Here is a 19544-nt window from a genome sequence, read left to right as displayed (position 1 = left end):
ACAGGTTGAATTACTACAGAAGTCCTCATTCTTTATATGCTGGACATGTTTGCTCGTCTTATTTTTAAATTATGTTACAGGCAAAATAATAGTAAAATTGAGATAAATGAGAGCTTTGTAACTGAGAGCAAGGAAATCAATATTGAGAGTAAACATGAGAAGGTCCCAGCTGTTAAGTTATGGTAGAAGGGGATCCTCTGTGCAGCCAGTTACCCGATTGTCTGGCAGGCTTGTTGAACTGCTATCCTGCTCCTTTCACACCACCTGAGGAGCCGCTGAGCCATTTCACCCGCAGGTGTTGTAAAGAACAAAGGCTACAAAATTAATATTAATATTTTAGGAGGCTTGTAGAACATTTTATTAATTTGGGTTAAGCTGTGCAGAGAAATTGTGAGAAATAGCCTCTGTGCTGTGTGATTGGCATAACCAGGATGGCCCTTGGCATTGTATTGTAAATGCAAGGGGAGGAAAACATGGATTCCCAGACATTCCACCAATGCCTGTGGGGAAAAGGATGAATGGCTAGCCAGGTACAGGGGAGAAAAGCCAAAATAAACCTTTTCTTATAGCAATGAGCCATTTGCAGGCATTTGTCCCCACCAAAACTACCTCTCCTATTTAAATGCGTGTGTGACTCTGGACAGAGAGATAGCAGATAAACACTAGATAATATAGGAAAGCCTTTAATATGTAAAGAGACATCTTTCTACCATTGTGTTGGCTTGTAAATTTTGTTTTCTCCAAAATGATGTATGGTTTGCAAATTGAATGTGGTCCTATCATGTTAAAGGACATATGACTATAACCAATAGCGGTAAGGGGCTCCTAATTGCAATTTTTGCTTCTGTACTTCCCACTTACAAAACTATAAAAACTAAGTAGAACAAAGGGCCGGCGTGCTCTCCGTCAGATTTCTGTCAGAGTTCCCGCCGCTTGGCCAAGCTAGACAATAAAGCTTTGATGTGTAAACGATGGACCTTGCTCTTGTCTTCCATATTTCGGGTCCCTCCAAATTTGGATTAACATTTGGTACATTGGCCGGGAATGCCATTGGACTGCACATCGGAGCTTTATTGTCCAACGCCGGGTAAGTAGAAACAAGGTCGTGACCGTTTTGGTTGCCACGTATGCTCTGGCTGACGGGCCAGGAAGGAGCCGGTGGCCGGTTTCCCCTTGGACGCGAGGTTGGGAAACTTTGGTGGGGGCACCCCGCATTTAGGGAACCCCATTTGAGTTTAGATATTCCGAGCTCAAGAGCAGGTGGTGGCGCCTATTTGTTTATCTGTTTTTGCTGTTTGTCTTTTTTTTTTTTTGCTGTTTGTCTATCTGTTTTTGTCACTGCGTTCGTCAAAGTTTTTAGAGTGTGGGGAAAGGGGGCCGCCAGGCATCCTGGGCGTCAGGGGCTGCCTGTGGGTGGCGGTTTTGGGAATTCCCGTGTGTTTTCCCGGTGGACCCGCCTGTTGCCCGAGGGGCTTCCCACACTGGCTTGCTTTCCTCTGCGTGCGCTTGTTATGGGCCCCTCCCTGCCACGGGTGCCCGGCTAGCCCGAGGGTGCCTGCTCTCTCTCACCGCGCGGTTCGGTGGCCGCCTCTGGCGTCCCAGGGCTGGTTGTGTGGGTGCATCCCCAGGCCGGGGTCATCATGAGAGAAGTGCCTTTCAGCGCATGGGGAAGAGGATGTGAGCAGGCAGCAGCAGGGTTTGGCGGGCCCCGCCCCAGCGAGATTGGAAAGTGTTTGGCTGGGGGGAAAAGAAGAGCCCAGTCAGCGTCCTGGGGCTTTGGGACTGGTGAAGCCTTTGATTCTCAGAAATACCAGAGAAGATCTCCTGGTTTTGGAACCAGAGAATGTGTCAGTGGCTTTGGGAGCCCTGTGTGTTTGCTTGTAGGCCGGTGCAAATCTTGAATAAAGGTGTTAGGCAGATAAAATATATTATGCTCACTTTGTTAAAGATGGTGCTGCCCACATGGAGGCTTTTGCCTAGGTGATATAAATATGTGTCTCTGTGGGCTGTGGGCAGGCAGAATTCTTGTAGCCTGGGGCTTGGTTTTGGGATTAAGCCTTCACCACCCTTTTAGATGTGGGGTGGTACAATCCCATCATGTCTCTGATAAGTGACTTTGTATTAGAGACTTCCCTATTTTGTATATTGGATTAGAGGTTTGGATTTCTACACTATAAAATGAGGGCAGAATGGGAGCTTGCTCTCTTGGTTCCTGAGATTAACTTTAGAGGAGAGAGCAGAGAAAGGCCACGTGGAGGAGTGGAGGAGGCTGGGAAAGGTGGCCAGGATGGTGGAGTGCTGAATGAGGGGCCTGCTTGTGCAGAGTTTATGCAAAGAGAAGGGAGAAGATGGGGAGCAGAGGTGGATAGGTCTGATGAGCTGAAACCTTTGATTCTGGGAAGCTCAGATAGGTCAGTAGCTTTGTGAGCACTGAATGTGAGTGGGTTTTGAAGCCTGGTGTGTGCGTTTTTGCTTGCCCACTGTGTGCAAGCTAGGATTAAAGATGATATCATCCCTACAAATTTCTAATTTTAATTGGAGTAAATATAGCGCGCTCATTTAAATTTAAATTGAATAAAATGTGAATCCTAAAACTTGCTAATTTTGGCCAAACTGCTTCAAACTTCAGGCTGCAACACTTAAAACAGGGTGAATTTACCTAGCAAAGGTGTAGATTTTCATTAATAATATAGAAAAATAATGGCCACTGGAAATAATGTACTGGAATTTTCCAGCCTTATTGTGCACTTTAATTTGCCTGTTAATTAATAGAACTGTTTTAATAAGTTTGGAAATGTTACTTGAAAATGCATTTACTATGTTTTGTTAAGTTAACATAAAGACAAGTATTTCTTACAATTTTGAAGTAAAGATATTATAAAGTGTACTCAACAAATGCTTAAAAATCTGTGTGGTGACAAGGAAGAAAGAAGAGCCACCCTAAGCAAGGCTCTAATTCCATTGGTAAATACAGGAGAGAGTTAAGATTCTGTTAAAATCTAAACTTGCTTCAGGAGTTAAGCTGTCTGACATGACTACATACTACCTCTTTCTCTTTAAAGACCGGTCGAAATTAATCTTTCATGGCACTGAGCTACTGTACCAGTTTATAATACCTCTCTAATAGTATTAATACATTGAATACTTTGTTATTGTTATATGGGTTACTTAAATAGATTTGTTTTTGTATTCCTGATAGTACCTCACCGCTGCAAGCGTGCATTGTGCAAGTATGTGCTAAAATTTGTTTTAATTTGTTGGATGAATGTTTTAGATGCATCAGAACAGCTTATTCTTTAAATATTTATTCTGAATGAAAGGTCTATGTAATTCTGACATTCAGGTTTTTTTATGTTTAAGTTTATTACAATAAATCTGTTTGTTTCCTTTAGTGTAAAGAAAAACTCTCATTCTTAAAAAGGTGCAAATGTAAAATTTAGGAAAAAAATAACTAGAACCATGAAAAGAATGTTTACCAACAGGTTTGCTAATTATTTTGAAATTGGGACTTTGTTTTTAATAGTAATCAAAATAATGCGGTACTAGGAAAGTTCTGGGAAAAGTCAGTTTTACTTTAAAATAAGAATCTGCTGTATTTTATTGTTTTCAATAAAACTTCATGTTTTGGACCTTTTAAAAATTTTCTCTTAAATACTAATGTACAGGTTGATTCAGCAACTGAGAGACTCTGAAATCCTACAAAAGATGCCAAACTTCTTTTCTCTTCCTGCAAACTTCTACCTTCTTTTATTTAATCCAGCTGATAATGCTGTTTTGTCTTTTTCCAATCAGCCCTAGGTATATGGAAAAAGTTTATATAGGCAGATGGGGACCCTCAAACCCCTCAACAAGATCTCTTGAGCAATGGCATTTATGGTCTATAATGACCAAGACAGGAACAGAAAAGGCAGACAGAGCCAAAAAAAGATCAGGTAAAATACCAGCTCTTGGCATACACCCATAAAGGCTCCAACACCCTCAAAAGAATTTGTAGGACTCCCATCAGGGCCCTGCTTCAAGAGTGAAAAGGAAGGTCATTGAGCTAAAGCCAGGCTTCTTGACCCCCACCAGGGACATGCCTTTACTATGGAAAAAAGGGACACTGGAAGGTAAGCTGCTCCCTCACTCCTCCAAGGGAGGGTTCAGTCTCTTCTAGCCCTGCTCCGGCTACCTGTGACCTGACCTTGCCAGCCTACTGAGGCTTGCCACTGAAGACTAAAGGTGCCCAGGGCCATTGGCCCCATCTCACATCGCTGTGGACGAGCCTAGGGTATTTCTTCCAAGTAGCAGGTAAACTGATCTCCTTTCTTATGGACACAAGGGCTACCTACTATGCCTTGCCTGAATATTCAGTTTTTTTATTCATCCCTCGAAGATCTCTGTTGTGGGTGTTGATAGTCTTATTTTCTGCTGCTTTGTTTAATATTTAGTGTTTCCTTTATTCCTCTTGCTTCAATGCCCCATGCCTATTTTAGGCTGGGACTTACTCCTAATTTAGACGAACTTACCTCTGCTACCCACGATAGTGTATCCACAGGTTCTCTTCACCATGCCATAATTGCAGAGCTCCAGAGAAAGGCACCCTGGGTTCACCTCTCCAGTTTAAAGAAAACGGAAGCTCCGTTTTCATGCATGCTGCAGGTGGCTTTTCCAGTCTACCTGGGTCATTGCCAGCTGGGAGCAGCAGTCATTGGGACTTTGACGCTAACTGCAGAGTGTAGAAGTGTGACGGCAATTCCAGTGCCATGTGGACTTTTCCTGAATGTGGACTCTTCCTGGACTCCTCCTGGGACAGTTTTTGATGGACTGAACTGGGGTTGGGATGCATTTGCAGAGATTTGGAATGGTGTTGGTGCCAACTTGGACTTGGTGAACACTTTAAGGACATTACTCTTTTATAGATTCTTGTTGTATTAGCTTAAAGAGTTTGCTTAAAGGCTTTAATCACTGTGATGTATTAGTATACTTGTTTTGGGTATCTGTTAGCATTGGCTATACTAATTTTGTGTTTGTTCTGTATTTTTCCAGTCTGCCTTCAAATCCGAACATGGGAATTCAAATGAGTAAGAATCACAACACACAAATTTGAAATTTTAATATCTTTTGGAAACCAAAATATAAGCAGGGTTTTTTTTATATCCAGGGGACAGGTGCTGGGCCTAACCACCCATCTCACCTGCCCAGTTAACAAAGAGAGCAATACCTGATTATTGCTTATCCCACCCTGGTCAAACGCCAGCTAGGGGCCATCAACCTCCTGGTCTGCCGACCTACGTTTCAGCCTACCTACCAGCCTCTCCCCTTGGTAGATACCGCGTCTTATCTTCCCATTCAGAGGGGAGAATGAGGAGCCACTGAGCCATTTCACCCACAGGTGTTGTAAAGTACCAAAGGCTACAGAATTAATATTAATATTTTAGGAGGCTTGGAGAACATTTTATTAATTTGGGTTAAGGTGTGCAGAGAAATTGTGAGAAATAGTCTCTGTGCTGTGTGATTGGCATAACCAGGATGGCCCTTGGCATTGTATTGTAAATGCAAGGGGAGGAAAACATGGATTCCCAGACATTCCACCAATGCCTGTGGGGAAAAGGGTGAATGGCTAGCCAGGTACAGGGAGAGAAAAGCCAAAATAAACCTTTTCTTATAGCAATGAGCCATTTGCAGGCATTTGTCCCCACCAAAACTACCTCTCCTATGTAAATGCGTGTGTGACTCTGGACAGAGAGATAGCAGATAAACACTAGATAATATAGGAAAGCCTTTAATATGTAAAGAGACATCTTTCTACCATTGTGTTGACTTGTAAATTTTGTTTTCTCCAAAATGATGTGTGGTTTGTAAATTGAACATGGTCCTATCATGTTAAAGGACATATGACTATAACCAATAGCGGTAAGGGGCTCCTAATTGCAATTTTTGCTTCTGTACTTCCCACTTACAAAACTATAAAAACTAAGTAGAACAAAGGGCCAGTGCGCTCTCCCTCAGATTTCTGTCGGAGTTCCCGCCGCTTGGCCAAGCTAGACAATAAAGCTTTGATGTGTAAAGGATGGACCTTGCTCCTGTCTTCAATATTTTGGGTCCCTCTGAATTTGGATTAACACACTGAGCTGGCTCTGTTCATGTAATGTGAGCAGCTTAGCTGGTCCTGCATTCCTGAGTGTGTGGCCTTAGTAGACACGCCCCTGTATGTGATGGGGTACAACCGGCCGTCCACATGCACCCGGCTGCCTCGTACTGTAGAGGAGTCTGCCGGGAGTGACTTGTCACTTTTCTGTGGCACCTCAGCCTTCCGACGAGGTCGGTATTTATTGTCCCGATATTTCTCTCGGTGTTCATCACGCATTCGCTGTGCCTCCTCGAAAAATGGCCATTTTTCAGCTTCTGTCAGCATTTTCCACTGGTAGCCCGGTCTCTTGCTGATCTCTGAGTTTTGTATCTTGGGATTTTCTAGAGCCACCTTGTGCCTATGGTCTCGAGACCACAGCATGACTGCATTCATGGGTCGTTTTATGCGGCCCTGGCCATTGTCTCTACCATTTCCTCTTGTTTCACACCAATAACTAGAGCTAGCACTTCCCATCCCAAGTAGTGAGGAGTTTTTCCCAAAGGCCAGAATAGTTTGTCACTGTAGCACGGGACTGGAATCACCATTGCTGTTTAGTACTCTGAACATAGCAGAAACTTTTCACTGTTTATTAACAGTCAAACTGTTAATAAAAGGAGAAGTAACAAAATTAGTAGGTGTTAGCTCTTCTAAAATTTTTCTTACTATTCAAACCTTATTTATAGCAGAGAATTTATCACCACAACTTTTTCAATAAAGTACCTATGTCTCCGCCCCCCATGCCTCCTCCCCTGAAACACTCCGGAAACTGTCAGCCAAACCCACGCAATCCACCCATTCCCAAGCAGAACTTCTTAATAAATAAGAACACACTGTTTATACAGTACACACCCCACACCTACCCTGGGCACTGAAGGCTCTAAGTCCTGAAGGCAGACTTGAAATGTGTAATAAAGTATTATAGTAATAAAAAAGAAGGGAAGTTTCCACATATCATTTGTAAAATGGGAATAACAACCATTGATTGCACGGAACACTGCCTATTGAAATTAAAAATAAAGTCTCATCCATTGAAAACAATTAATGCCAGCATTTCAAAGAAAATAATTAAAATGATTAATGCATGACATACAAATATTCTACACAATTATGTAAATTATGAAATAATATTCAAGACTCCTCACAACTTTATGCTCTCAAGGGGTGAGTATGGATTTTATAATTTGTATTTCAGTCATTTTAAAAAAAAATTGTGAGTATGTTTATTAAACCTGGGGCCAGTGAAACAAAGAAAGGCTTAGCATAGAAGAAGCAGCAGGAGAGAGCTTTGACATGCATAGCTGCTTTGGCTCTCCAGAAATGTTACAGGAAGTAAGACCCTACGTGGGGCTGCTTTTCCTCACTGAGAAATAAAAGTCACAGTGGCAGAAGTGAGATGGGGCTGGGGGCGTTGGGGCGATGGATGAAGGAGACTGGGCAGCTGCTGTTGGCTCACTGAAAACTCAGAGAAAAAGGGGACTGGAAGACAGGTTTAGAGGATGAGCTGCCACGCTGCTCCCCATGGTTTTGCTCTCCCATGGTTGCGACTCTACAGGAGACCACTATATCTAGGAGATGCAAGCCTGAGAGGGAAGAAAGGCACTGGTGTGCTGCAGGGAGGGAGAGTGCCTATTCTCCTGTCTAATGCAGTTTTCCAGACCCAAATAAAGGAAGAATATAAATGACCCAATGTAAAACAAGTACCTTAATATGGAATCAAATCTTTATATTGCACTCACATACAGAAGCAAATTCTGTAAAGCTTGAAGTTGTATACTACATGAAAAATAATATACCACTTCAAAATTTAATTTAAAAGATAAAGTGTTGCATATTACAGTGTGGATGTACCATGAAAACAGCAAACAGCATGTTGGGTGAAAGAAGTCAACCACAAGAGGCCACATATCAACTAATTCATATTTCAATTATATGAAATACCCAGAAGGGTCAAATACCTAGATAGAGAAAGGAACCACATTAATGGTAGTCAAGGACTGGATTAGGGAAAGAAGGCATGGGATGTAAGTTACTATTGGGTTCAGTGCTTCTCTCTGGGGTAATGCAGTGTTTTGGAACTCGATACAGGTGATGGTTGCAAAACTTTTTGACTCTACTGAAGGCTACTGGGTTGTACACTTTAAATGGCTTAAATAATCATCTAAATAAGTAAGGTGATTTTATATATAACTTATTTAAAAAACAGGATGCAAATAGAAACTTACAGTTATCTATATCTTTAGATGAAGTAAGCAGTACGAAGAGTCACTTGTGGGGAGGGAACATAATACATTTTAAATTTAAAATAGAAGAGATTTTTGTTTTGAATCTCCAGCCCTTGGAATACTACTTGGCACACAATAGGCTCTTGAAATATTTCTCCATGCTTTAATTACCAGAAGGGGTAAAAGAAGCCTTACATTTGGAGAAGGAAATACAATGGTAATTCACTTCTTTTTCAAGATCATGGTGATATCCAGAGGGAAAGGAGGAGTCCGTGGGGGGGAAGCGTGCAAAGGAGGAGTAAATGGGGATGGAAGTAGACTTGATGTTCCATGATGAGTGAACTATGCCCTATGCAGATGATGCTTTATTGAGTTGTGCAGTTGAAATGTGCATGCATTTATTACCCAATGTCACCCCAATAAATTCAATGAAATAAAATAAATAACAGAAAATAAAAAATAGTAAATTTAGTTAAAGAAGAAGGAGGAGGTGGAGGAGAAGGCCAAAGAGAAGGGAAGGGGAAAGAGGTGGAGGAGGTTAGGAGAAGGAAGAGGAAGAAAGAATACAAAGATGGAGGAAGAGGAGAGTGGCAGAATGATGAGGGGGGTGGAAGAAGAAGAATGAGAAGGAGAAAAAGGACAAGGATAGAGAAGAAGAAAAGAAAAGGAACAAAAAGTCATGAAGAGGGCTATTAGGCACCCTTCTCTGCTAATAATTTTTCTGTCAATTCTCTAATCTTCTCTATGGTCGGCTCTTTGATATCGATGGGGAGAATTTACAAAAGATGCATTAAAATTGTTCTTAAAGAAAGATGATAAAGCACATTTGTATTAAGAATAGCAATGTTTCATGCAAAAGTAGAGCAGAGAAAAGGCCCGCATGCTTTATGCAATGTGAGATCAATAATCTACCTAATGATTCTCTGAGTACATGTATGATGTTTCAACTCATTTTGATCTCAGAACACATGCTGCTTTTTAGTTGCTGTGCCTAGGTACAAGGTTAACACATTTTACAATACTGATCTTTCATACCAGAGAGTGAAAATGTGCCTCTACTAACCCCATGCCCATTCTTACCCCATCTTTCAAACTGGTACTTCATTCCCATCTTTCAAATGTAGTAAATATAGGTTAAAATAGTCAAATTGTGTTATATGACTACACTTTCTTTTAACTAACTGATGATTATGTCTCAACAGTTGTTTACTATGATTATTTATCAAACATCCACGAGCAATCCTAAGTGGTAGGAAGGGATATGGTCCCATAAATGTTAAATCCAAATGGCATTAATTAAAAGCAAAGATTGCCAAACAAACAAACAAACATATTATATCATTTGGTGAAATGAATGCAGTAAATTAGAAAAATGCTCAAAAGACATTAGGCATGAGTAACTACATGCAGACTCACTCTGGTGCCCTTTCAAATCAAAACTAAAGTGAATGACACTTGAAGAGTGCTAATTTCAAGCATTCCAGTACAATCAATTGCACCTACACACTTTATTTTCATTGGTTAAATGTCCCCTTAGTAGGTCTAATTTTAATTGATTTCATTAAGTGAGAGGCAGGGAGGCAAGAGACAGACTGCTGCATAGGACCTGGCATGGATCCATCCTGCAAACCGCTCTTGGGCTGATGCCCTGCCCATCTGGGGCTGTTGCTTCCTTGCTCAGCAACTGAGGCAAGGCCATGGAGCTCATTTTAATTTCTAGGGTGAATAGAAACACACCATCCACACAATTAAACCCACAAGTTTTCACATTAACTATATATTAATAATTAACTATATATTAATATTTAATATATATATATATATAAAATCATAGGTATATATTCATCTTTTCTGAAATATTAAATCAATTCAGTTAATTCTTCAAATTATAGAAGGAATACAGAGAAAATCACATGATTATGACCCAATTGTTCTCTCCAATTTTGTCAGGACATTCCATTCACAATACAAAGCTATGTGGTTATAAGGTAAACCCTACAATTCATGCAGGAGTTGCATTTTACTAACCTGTGGGGAGGAACAAATATTTCTCTACCTTTAGGGATCATTTTTGTTTTGTTTTGTTTTTAGTTACTTTTGTTTGTTTGTTTGTCTGTTTGCTTGTTTTTGGCTAGTCTAAGATACAAATAGACATGAGACAGATTAGCAAAAGAAAATAACCATATTTAATACATATACCTGTACGGGTACCCCAAAATACATGACAGAGTCACAGACCCCCTCACTCATGAGAGATTCAGAGACAGAAAGGGGGCTTGGGGTTGTAAGACATCCTCAGCTACAGATGCGGTATTAAGATAAGCAGATATTTGGTAAACAGAAGCTTGCCCTACTCTTAAAATAGGTCAGAAGATGTTATTTCTGATAATCTGTGATTAAATTAAATCTGTAATTTAAAATCTTCTAGGCAGTTAAAGAGGGAAAGGGGTTACTCTTGAGCCTGAAACTAAATTTCATTAGCTCAAAGTACTCTGCATACTGCTGAGGCACAACTTGGGGTATCTTCTTCTGGGCCACGTACAAATCTAAATCCACATATGGATTTAGATCTCATACAGCTTGCTTATGACTATTTCTGAAGCTATTCCAAAGTCACGGAAAGAAATGAAAAAGTAGTTACACATGTGTAGTGTACACCTATAGCATTTTTTAAAAAGGCTATGAATCCAAGAACACTATCCATGCCTTGGCCGCATAGCTCTGTTGGTTGGAGTGTGAATGGTCCCTATGTGCCAACATTGCAGTTTAATCCAGTGTCAGAGCAAGTGCAAGAATCAGCCAATGAATGCCTAGATAAGCAGGCGGAACAGTTTTTTGATGTTTCACTCTTTCTCTGCCTCTTTCTGCTCTCTCTAAAATAATATTTATATAAATATATTTAGATTGCAAGGAACACTATCAAATAAATGAAGAAGAGTTTGAATAGAAAAATTCAAAACAGGATCCTTTAATATTTGAGCAAGTAAGTCATTTCCTGTGGGTCGTTGAGACCAAATGTCCCTTAGGGTCTCTCTGTGTCTGTTGCTCTCTCTTTATAACTTGCTGGATGCTTAAAACAACTATAACTTGGAGTTAACTCAAAGAATTAAAATTAAAGACTACTTTAATGTGTTAGGTACAAATTAATGTCAGGTTATTTTCTTGTTCTGAGCCTTTAACTTAATAAATTATAAAGAATCTGATTCTCTTAAATGTGTTTGGTGTCATCGGTATCCCCTTTCCACAGGTTTCCTAATTCATTTGAATTAAAAACCATCAAGAAACATTCTTTATGAGTACACATTGCTGTATTTAGACTACATACAATTTATAATAGTGCTGCTCATTTTCTCCTCTAACCCTTTATTGAACACAATTTTTCTTTTATCATTTTGATCCTTCCCAAACGGAGGAGATTGCCTCTGAAAGAGAGAGTTTTAGTCCTAAAGGGAAAAATGTATGTAGAAGACCACCAAGGATATTTTTCTGTAAATTGTTACCAGTTGTACTAAAAGGCGTGGCTCTGCTAACCACACCTGAAATACAGAAACAGAAAGGTGACTATATCTACTCTTTATCTTTCTACCTTGAAATATACGGGGACCTCACTGCATTCACTTCGCTTCTGATGCACAAGTATCAGCTCATCTTTGAAGTCCTGTAAGCAGCTGAGATGCTAGTTGTCTTAGTGGGGTTTTTTCTCGATAAAATACAGGTCACTTATGCTGTGTCTCCTTTTCAAAATCTTACTGTTTCTGTCCAGGTCAACTGTAGCCCCCCCACACCTTCTCTGATAAAACAATCATAGTTAGACAAACACCACTTTAATACAATGTTACTGATAGTCCCTGGAAATATTTTATTGTACTCTGTATACATTTTCCAACTTTATTGCATTAAAGGTAGAGGCTATTTTGATTCAGTTTCTAATTTTTTAAAACATTTTATTTATTAGCCCAATACTTTCTCAACTTTTGTAACAATATCTCAGTTTTCTTCTGAAAATTATTTCCTTTGGTGATTTATATATGAGAAATATCATCCTTTATCTGAAATACATTTTACAGATACTTTTACTAATTTTGGTTTCATATTTGCACTTATTATTTCTAATCGTTTTAACTTGCAAAATGGTGATGTAATAATAACAAACAAAATGTGCACCTAGGTTTTGTCTTGTCTGAGTAACATTGGTTTTCGTATTTCACCAGCTAGGAAGTGGTGTTTGTTTTCAAAACTGCAACAGCTATATAATAACGACAAAGAACAAAGAATGAGAACCATAGACTCCTCATATTGTAATATTAGCCAGTTAATGTGTCTTGCTGCAAATTGGACTAGAAATCAGATAGAATAATCACCTGAGTCAGCAGACTAAACATGGTTATTACTTTAATCTGTCTAATCTCGCTAATGAGGCTTAGGAGTTAGTGTTGTACTGTGAAATCAATACTTAATTTTCATTTTTAAATACTTCAATTATTAATAATAATGATCTTTATGATTAAGCATGTTAATCCCCCTTATACATTATAACTAATTTCTCAATTAGTTTTTCATTAAATATGTTTCCTTATTTTAGGCTAGTAAAAAGGTATCTAGTATTACAAGCTTGTTAAATAAGTGAGTTTTTCTTTTCTTTTCTAGCGTTCTCTTAGCAATCAATGCCTTTTTGCTTTTTTAGTGAAGTTATGTAGATTAAAGCCTTGTGCTGACATTTTTGTAGGTGGGTAACTTTACGATCGAGGTTCTTTGGGCAGGTCTAATAATCAAATAAACATGAGATAAGTAAACAAGAGAAAGTAAAAAAAAATTAATTAAACACACATGCATAGGAACTCCAATCCACAAGAGGTTCAGAGAGAAATTTGAACATGGGTATGTAAGACAGTCTCAGCAGGGGACAGGTTAAAGCACCTTAGGGCTACACGAGATCATTGAAGGGAGAGTTCATGCTTAGTAATTATCAGTTAAACCTACTGTATAGCTAAGTCAAAAGTCACTTCTCGTGATAATTGTTATCATGGGTCAGACTCCCTATTTATTATTTATTTATATATTTTCTTAAGTGAGAAGCAAGAGACAGACTCCCACATGCATGGGCGCTGGGATCCACCTGGCAGACCTGCGATGCTCTGCCCATCTGGGTTGGTTGCTTTGTTGATCGGCAACCAAGCTATTTTAGCACCTGAGGCAAGGCCATGGAATCATCCTTAGTTCCTGGGGCTACCTTGCTCCAACTGAACCATGGCTGTGGGAGGGAAAAATAGAGATAGAGGGAGCAAAGGTAGAGGGTGAGGGGTGAAGCAGATGGTTGCTTCGCCTGTGTGCCCTGAAAGGGACTTAAATTGGAACGGTCTATATATGAGGCCAATGCTGTATGGAAAAGACAAGCAGCCAGGGCACATACTCCCAATTTAAATTCTCCTAGATTGGTAGGTGAGTTTGTGTATGAAGCATAAGTCACTTTAGAGGCCATAGGGATTTTATTGCCTTTTGCTCAAAATAACCTACATACCACTGAGACACATGTTGTGGCAGCTCATTCTGTACCCTGCACAGGTAAAAAATAAAACTGCAGGTGAAGAACTTGAAAACTTACTGAATACAATTAAGTTGTAATTGGGCTCATTTATTCATTTATTTAATTCGCTTTAGAACTTTGTTTACTATTTGTTTATTTTCTTTGTTTTGAATCTTTTTTTCCCCTTACAGATGATATATAATATTATGTCAGTTTCAGAGGTACAGTCTAGTCATTAGTCATTACAAAACATAGTAAGGGATCATCCTGATCTCTGGTAATCACCTGACATCATACATAGTTATTAGAATACTACTGACTATATTCCCTCTGTTGTACTTTACATCCCATGACTATTTCGTAACTGGTAATTTGTAGTTCTTAATTCATTCACTCATCCTGCAACCCCCACCCCATCTGATAACTGGTAAAATGTCTCTGAATCTATGAGTTTATTTCTGTTGTGCTTTTTTATTTATTTTGTTTTTCAGCTGGAATTGTTGATTCCTATGTGTATTTTTTTTCTTTTTGTATTTTTCTGAGGTTGGAAACTGGGAGGCAGTCAGACAGACTCCTGCATGCGCCGGACTGGGATCCACCCGGCATGCCCACCAGGGGGCGATGCTTTGCCCATCTTAGGGCGTCACTCTGCCACAATCAGAACCATGCTAGTGCCTGAGCCAGAGGCCACAGAGCCATCCTCAGTGCCTGGGCCACCTTTGCTGCAATGAAGCCTTGGCTGCGGGAGGGGAAGAGAGAGACAGAGAGGAAGAAGAGGGGGAGGGGTGGAGAAGCAGTTGAGTGCTTTTCCTGTGTGCCTTGGCCGGGAATCAAACCCAGGACTCCTGCACGCCAGTCCGACGCTCTACCACTGAGCCAACCGGCCAGGGTCGATTCCTTTGTGTTTTTATTGTCCGTGTTTTTCATCTTCTGTTTTTCTTCTTCTTCTTCTTAATGAGGACCCTTTAAAGTATCATGTTATACTGTTTGATAGTGTTGATATCCTTTAGCTTTTTCTTGTCTGGGAAGCTCTTTACATAGTCTTTATTTCTAAATGATAGCTTTGCTTGTTGGGCTCATGTGGTAGGTCCTTGCTTTTTGTCATTTTGAATACTTTTTATTTGGGGGGAATATTTTTCCAAAGTTAGAAGCAGTCAGACAGACTCCCTCATGCTGCAGACCGGGATCTACACAGCATGCCCACCAGGGGGCAATACTCAGCACATCTGAGGCGTTCTTCTGTTGCAGCCAGAGCCTTTCTAGCACCTGAGGTGGAGGCCATGGAGCCGTCCTCAGCACCTGGGGCCTACTTTGCCCCAGTGGAGCCTTGGCTGTGGGAGGGGAAGAGAGAGAGAGAGAGAGAGGAAGGAGAGGGGGAGGGGTGGAGATGCAGATGGGTGTGTTTCCTGTGTGCCCTGGCTGAGAATCAAACCCAGGACTTTTACAAGCTGGGCCGATGCTCTGCTGCTGAGCCAAACGGCCAGGGCTCTTTGCATACTTCTTAACACTCCCTTTGGGCCTTCAAAGTTTCTGTTGAGAAGTCAGACATCAGCCTTATCGGGGCTCCTTAGGAAGTAAGTAATTGCTGTTCTCTTGCTGCTTTTAAAGTTATTTTTCTGCCCTGGCCAGTTGCTCCTGGTAGAGTGTCAGCCTGGTGTGCAGGAGTCCTGGGTTTGATTCCTGGCCAGGACACACAGGAGAAGCTCCCATCTGCTTCTCCACCCCTCCCCCTCTCTTTCCTCTCTGTCTCTCCCTTCCCCTCCTGCAGCCAAGGCTCCATTGGAGCAAAGATGGCCCAGGGCACTGAGGATGGCTCTGTGGCCTCTGCCTCAGGCGCTAGAATGGCTCTGGTTGAAACAGAGCGATGCTGCAAAAGGGCAGAGTATTGCACCTTGGTGGGCGTGCCAGGTGGATCCCGGTCGGGCGCATGTGGGAGTCTCTCTGACTGCCTCCCTGTTTCCAACTTCAGAAAAATACAAAAAAGAAAAAAAGAGATTATTTTCCTTTTAAACTTTATCATTTTAACTGTGTTGTGTTTTACGTTAGGCTCCGGTGGGTTCATTGTGTTTGGGACTCTCTGCACTTCCTGAACTTGTATGTGTATTTCCTTCACCAGGTAGGAAAGTTTCCTGTCATTATGTTTCCAGATAGATTTTCTAGTTCTGGATCTCTCTTATTTCCTTCAATCACCGTCATGATGTGAGTATTGGTACTCTTGAAGATGTCCCAGAGATTCCCTACACTACCTTGCCTTTGGAGGGACTCTTTTTCCTTTCTCTTGTTCAGGTTGGTGGGGTTTTGTTGTTGTTGTTTTCTTATACTTCCAAATCACTGATTTGCTTTTCAGCTTTATCTACTCTACCATTGATTAACTGAAAAAAAATTGTTTTTCCTATTTTTTCAAAGTGAGAAGCAGGGGAAGGCAGACAGACAGACTCCCGTATGAGCCTTCCTGGAATCCACCCGGCACGCCCACCAGGGGACAATGCTCTACCCTTCTGGGACATTGTTCCTTTGTGGCAAGACCATTCTATCACCTGAGGCAGAGGCCATGGAGCCATCTTCAGTGCCCGGGCCAACTTTGCTTCAATGGAGCCTCGCTGCGGGAGGGGAAGAGAGAGACGAGAGAAAGGAGAGGGGGAAGAGTGGAGAAGCAGATGGGTGCTTCTCCTGTGTGCCCTGGCCAGGAATTGAACTTTACACTTCCACACACTTAGCTGCCACTTTACCACTCAGCAAAATGGCCAGGGCTGTAAATTATCTTTATTTCAGTTAGTTTATTTTTTATTTCTCACTGGTTCTTTTTTATCGTTTCTATATCCTCACTAAGCCCCTTGAGCATTATCTCTTATAACCATTGTTTTCAACTTTGTGTCTCAAAGTGTATTTAAGGCCAGTAGTCATAGCTGTCATGGCCATTCACATGGTATTTTCCATTAGATTCGGGCAGATGGTAAAGAAAGAGTGTAGCCAAAAAATGGTGGGCCATCCCTTTATTCTAGGCTCGGAGAGGATGACAAGCAAACAAAAACTACATGGGATTCCCAAAGCCACTCACACATTTTCTGTTTCCACAACCAGGAGAATCTCTCCGGTTTCTCCTAGAATCAAAGGCCCCACCAGTCTCAGTTGCTTCTGGTTCCACATCTACACACCTTCCCTCTTCTCCTCTCTGCACAAACTGGCTTCTTCTTCAGCACCCTGCCATCTCGGCTTCCTCCTTCTCAGCACACTTCCTCCCTGCTCTCACTCTGCAAAAATGACTTCCTCCTCCTCCTTCTTTTACTTCTTCTTAAAACTGTTTGGTGTGAAAATCCCTTCCTCAGCACACAATAGCATAGCAATGGCCCTTCCCAAGCAGGAAGGCAATTAGCAATTTCACAAACCAATGCCATTTTGAACAATAAAAATGAGCAAACTCAGACATCAGAAAAACCTAAGAACTGAATGATTTCACATATAGATGTGATATAAAACCGAGACTTATGGAAATAGATAAAATTAAGTGGTTACCAGGGGGAAGAGAATGTGGGGGAGGGAGAAGGAGACTTGAGTGAATGGGGAGGGAAGAGAGTGTGGGTAGGTTGTAAAGGACTAATAAAAGGTGATGAAAAAAGATTTGATGTGGTGTGATTGTTATACAACATAATCAACAGTTCAAATGCTATAGAAATGTAAACCTATGTACTCTTATTGATCAATGTCACCCTGTTAAAGTCAATTTTCTAAATAAGATTTTAAAAAAAGCAAAAATAAAAAAAATAAATCAATCAAATTTTACAAATTCCTTTCCCCAACAGTGTGCTTGCCTCCTTTTTGTTTAGTCCTTTTTTTCTGGAGATTTTTCCTCATCTTTTATTTGGAACATTTTTTTCCATCTCTGTATTTTGGCCAATTTTCTATGTTTGTCTCTATGTATGAATCAGAGCTTCCATGTTTTTCGGACTTAGTAGAGTGGCCCTGTGTGGACGGTGTACCATAGGGCTCAGTGACACAGCCTTGCCAATCACTCATGTGCACTGCTCTGTGGGCTGTGTGCACTATCCTGCTGTAGCTGAGCCTTGAATGCTTGTGGAATCATTGAGAGGAATTGATCCTTAGGCTGATCAGTTGCAGGGCTCAGTGCAACTACAGCAGAGGAGTTGCTGGGTAGGAGTTTACGCTGTGGCACAGGACTTGCTTTAGTGGGGCTTTGGTGGCCACTGAGTTTGCCCCTTCAGTATGTCTTTTGTGGACATTATAGGGCTGTAATCTGGCGTGGTCTGAAGCTGTCCACCAGGTGCACTGGCTCTGGGCCCCCAGGAGGTGCAAGGTGCCCTGCCCGGGCCACATGGCATGAGCCAGGGAACAAAGTAGAGATGGCTGCTCTCTGTGCTAGGCTTGGAGGTGCCCAGGGGATGCCAAGCTGTGAACTAAGACTGACTGCCACATGTGCCTGACCTGGGACTACTGAGCAGAAGTACAGGTTTGAAGAGGTCAAATGCTATTTGTTTGAGAGATTTTAGGAAAGTCCACAGCATGAGACAAGAGAGGCTATTTGTATGAAAAATTCACTTGAAATAGCTAGGTCCAGTCAACAACTTGATTGTGGCAGGGTCTCAGGGAATCACCTTAGATGTAGGAGGGGAGAACAGTGTGAGCTAGTTTGATGGAAATTTCGGTATAGTGTTTGCCTATTGGCTCTGAGTGGCAAGAATTCAAAAGAGGAATGACAGCCTCTGTCAACACTTTTATTTAGCAGAAAGCTAGATAGTGCCTGCCCCCAGCATTGTCTTGATGGCAGTCAAATCAACCCAGTTCCTCTCTGTGTATTCCCGTTCTTTTCAAGCTGCTGCCCTAGTGCAGGAGCTCAAAGGGAGTGAGTCCAAGTAAGTCCATCCATGACTCCTTTAAGGGAAGCTGCCCCGACTCCAGGAGGCGGCATCTTACTCAGTAGCAGCCCTGTTGATATTTAGAGTCAGAAGTTATGAGGACTTCTCCCAGGCACTGAAACCCTGGGCTGAGGGCCTGGAGTGGGGCTGGGACCCCTCTCTCCTCAGTGAAGTCCTGTGCAGCCAAGCTATCTCTCCCAATTTTAAACCACCTCATGTAAATATGGGACCAGCCTGTTTCATGTCTCCACTCGTCCTACCAGGCTCGATGTGGCCTTTTCTTTAAATCCCTAGTTGTAGAACTTCCATTTAGCTAGATTTGAGGTGGCTCTGAATAAGGATTTGTCTGTACTTTAGTTGAAATTTTAGTGTGTTTATGATAGGAATGGAGTATGGTGTTTACCTGCATAGCCATCTTAACTGGAAGTTTTAGTGTTTTATTTTAAACTTTTTATCATAACGTGAGGCTGTAAAAAATGTCTAAAGCAATTAATAAAATTTGTCACAAGGTTTTCATTATTATTCCACATGTTATTCTAATTGTTATGTAAGATAAATCTGAGCGTAAGTCTACAAGACTGCCAGTAAAGAAGACATCCAGCCTGACTTGTGGTGACACAGTGGATCAAGCATTGACCCGAAATGCTCTGATTACCAGTAAATACCTCAGGCTTGCCTGGTCGAGGCACATACAAGAACCAACTACTACGAGTTGATGCTTTCTGTTCTTCCTCTGCCATCCATTCTCTAAAATCAGTACATTAAAAAAAATCTTAAAAATAAAAGGAGAAAGCCCGATACAAGGCTAAAAGTCC

At 41.2% G+C, this 19544-nt stretch overlaps 1 pseudogene; it reads right to left on the bottom strand.

The window, feature by feature from the left end:
- Positions 1 to 255: 255 nt before the first annotated feature.
- On the bottom strand, positions 256 to 6679 carry LOC136386923 (sex-determining region Y protein-like; annotated as a pseudogene).
- Positions 6680 to 19544: the final 12865 nt, after the last annotated feature.

The sequence above is a fragment of the Saccopteryx leptura genome, unplaced genomic scaffold (genome assembly GCF_036850995.1).
Source record: "Saccopteryx leptura isolate mSacLep1 unplaced genomic scaffold, mSacLep1_pri_phased_curated manual_scaffold_21, whole genome shotgun sequence".
Taxonomy (NCBI): Eukaryota; Metazoa; Chordata; class Mammalia; order Chiroptera; family Emballonuridae; genus Saccopteryx; species Saccopteryx leptura.
Note: the sequence above shows the minus strand (reverse complement) of the source record. Positions and strands in the feature narration are given on the sequence as shown.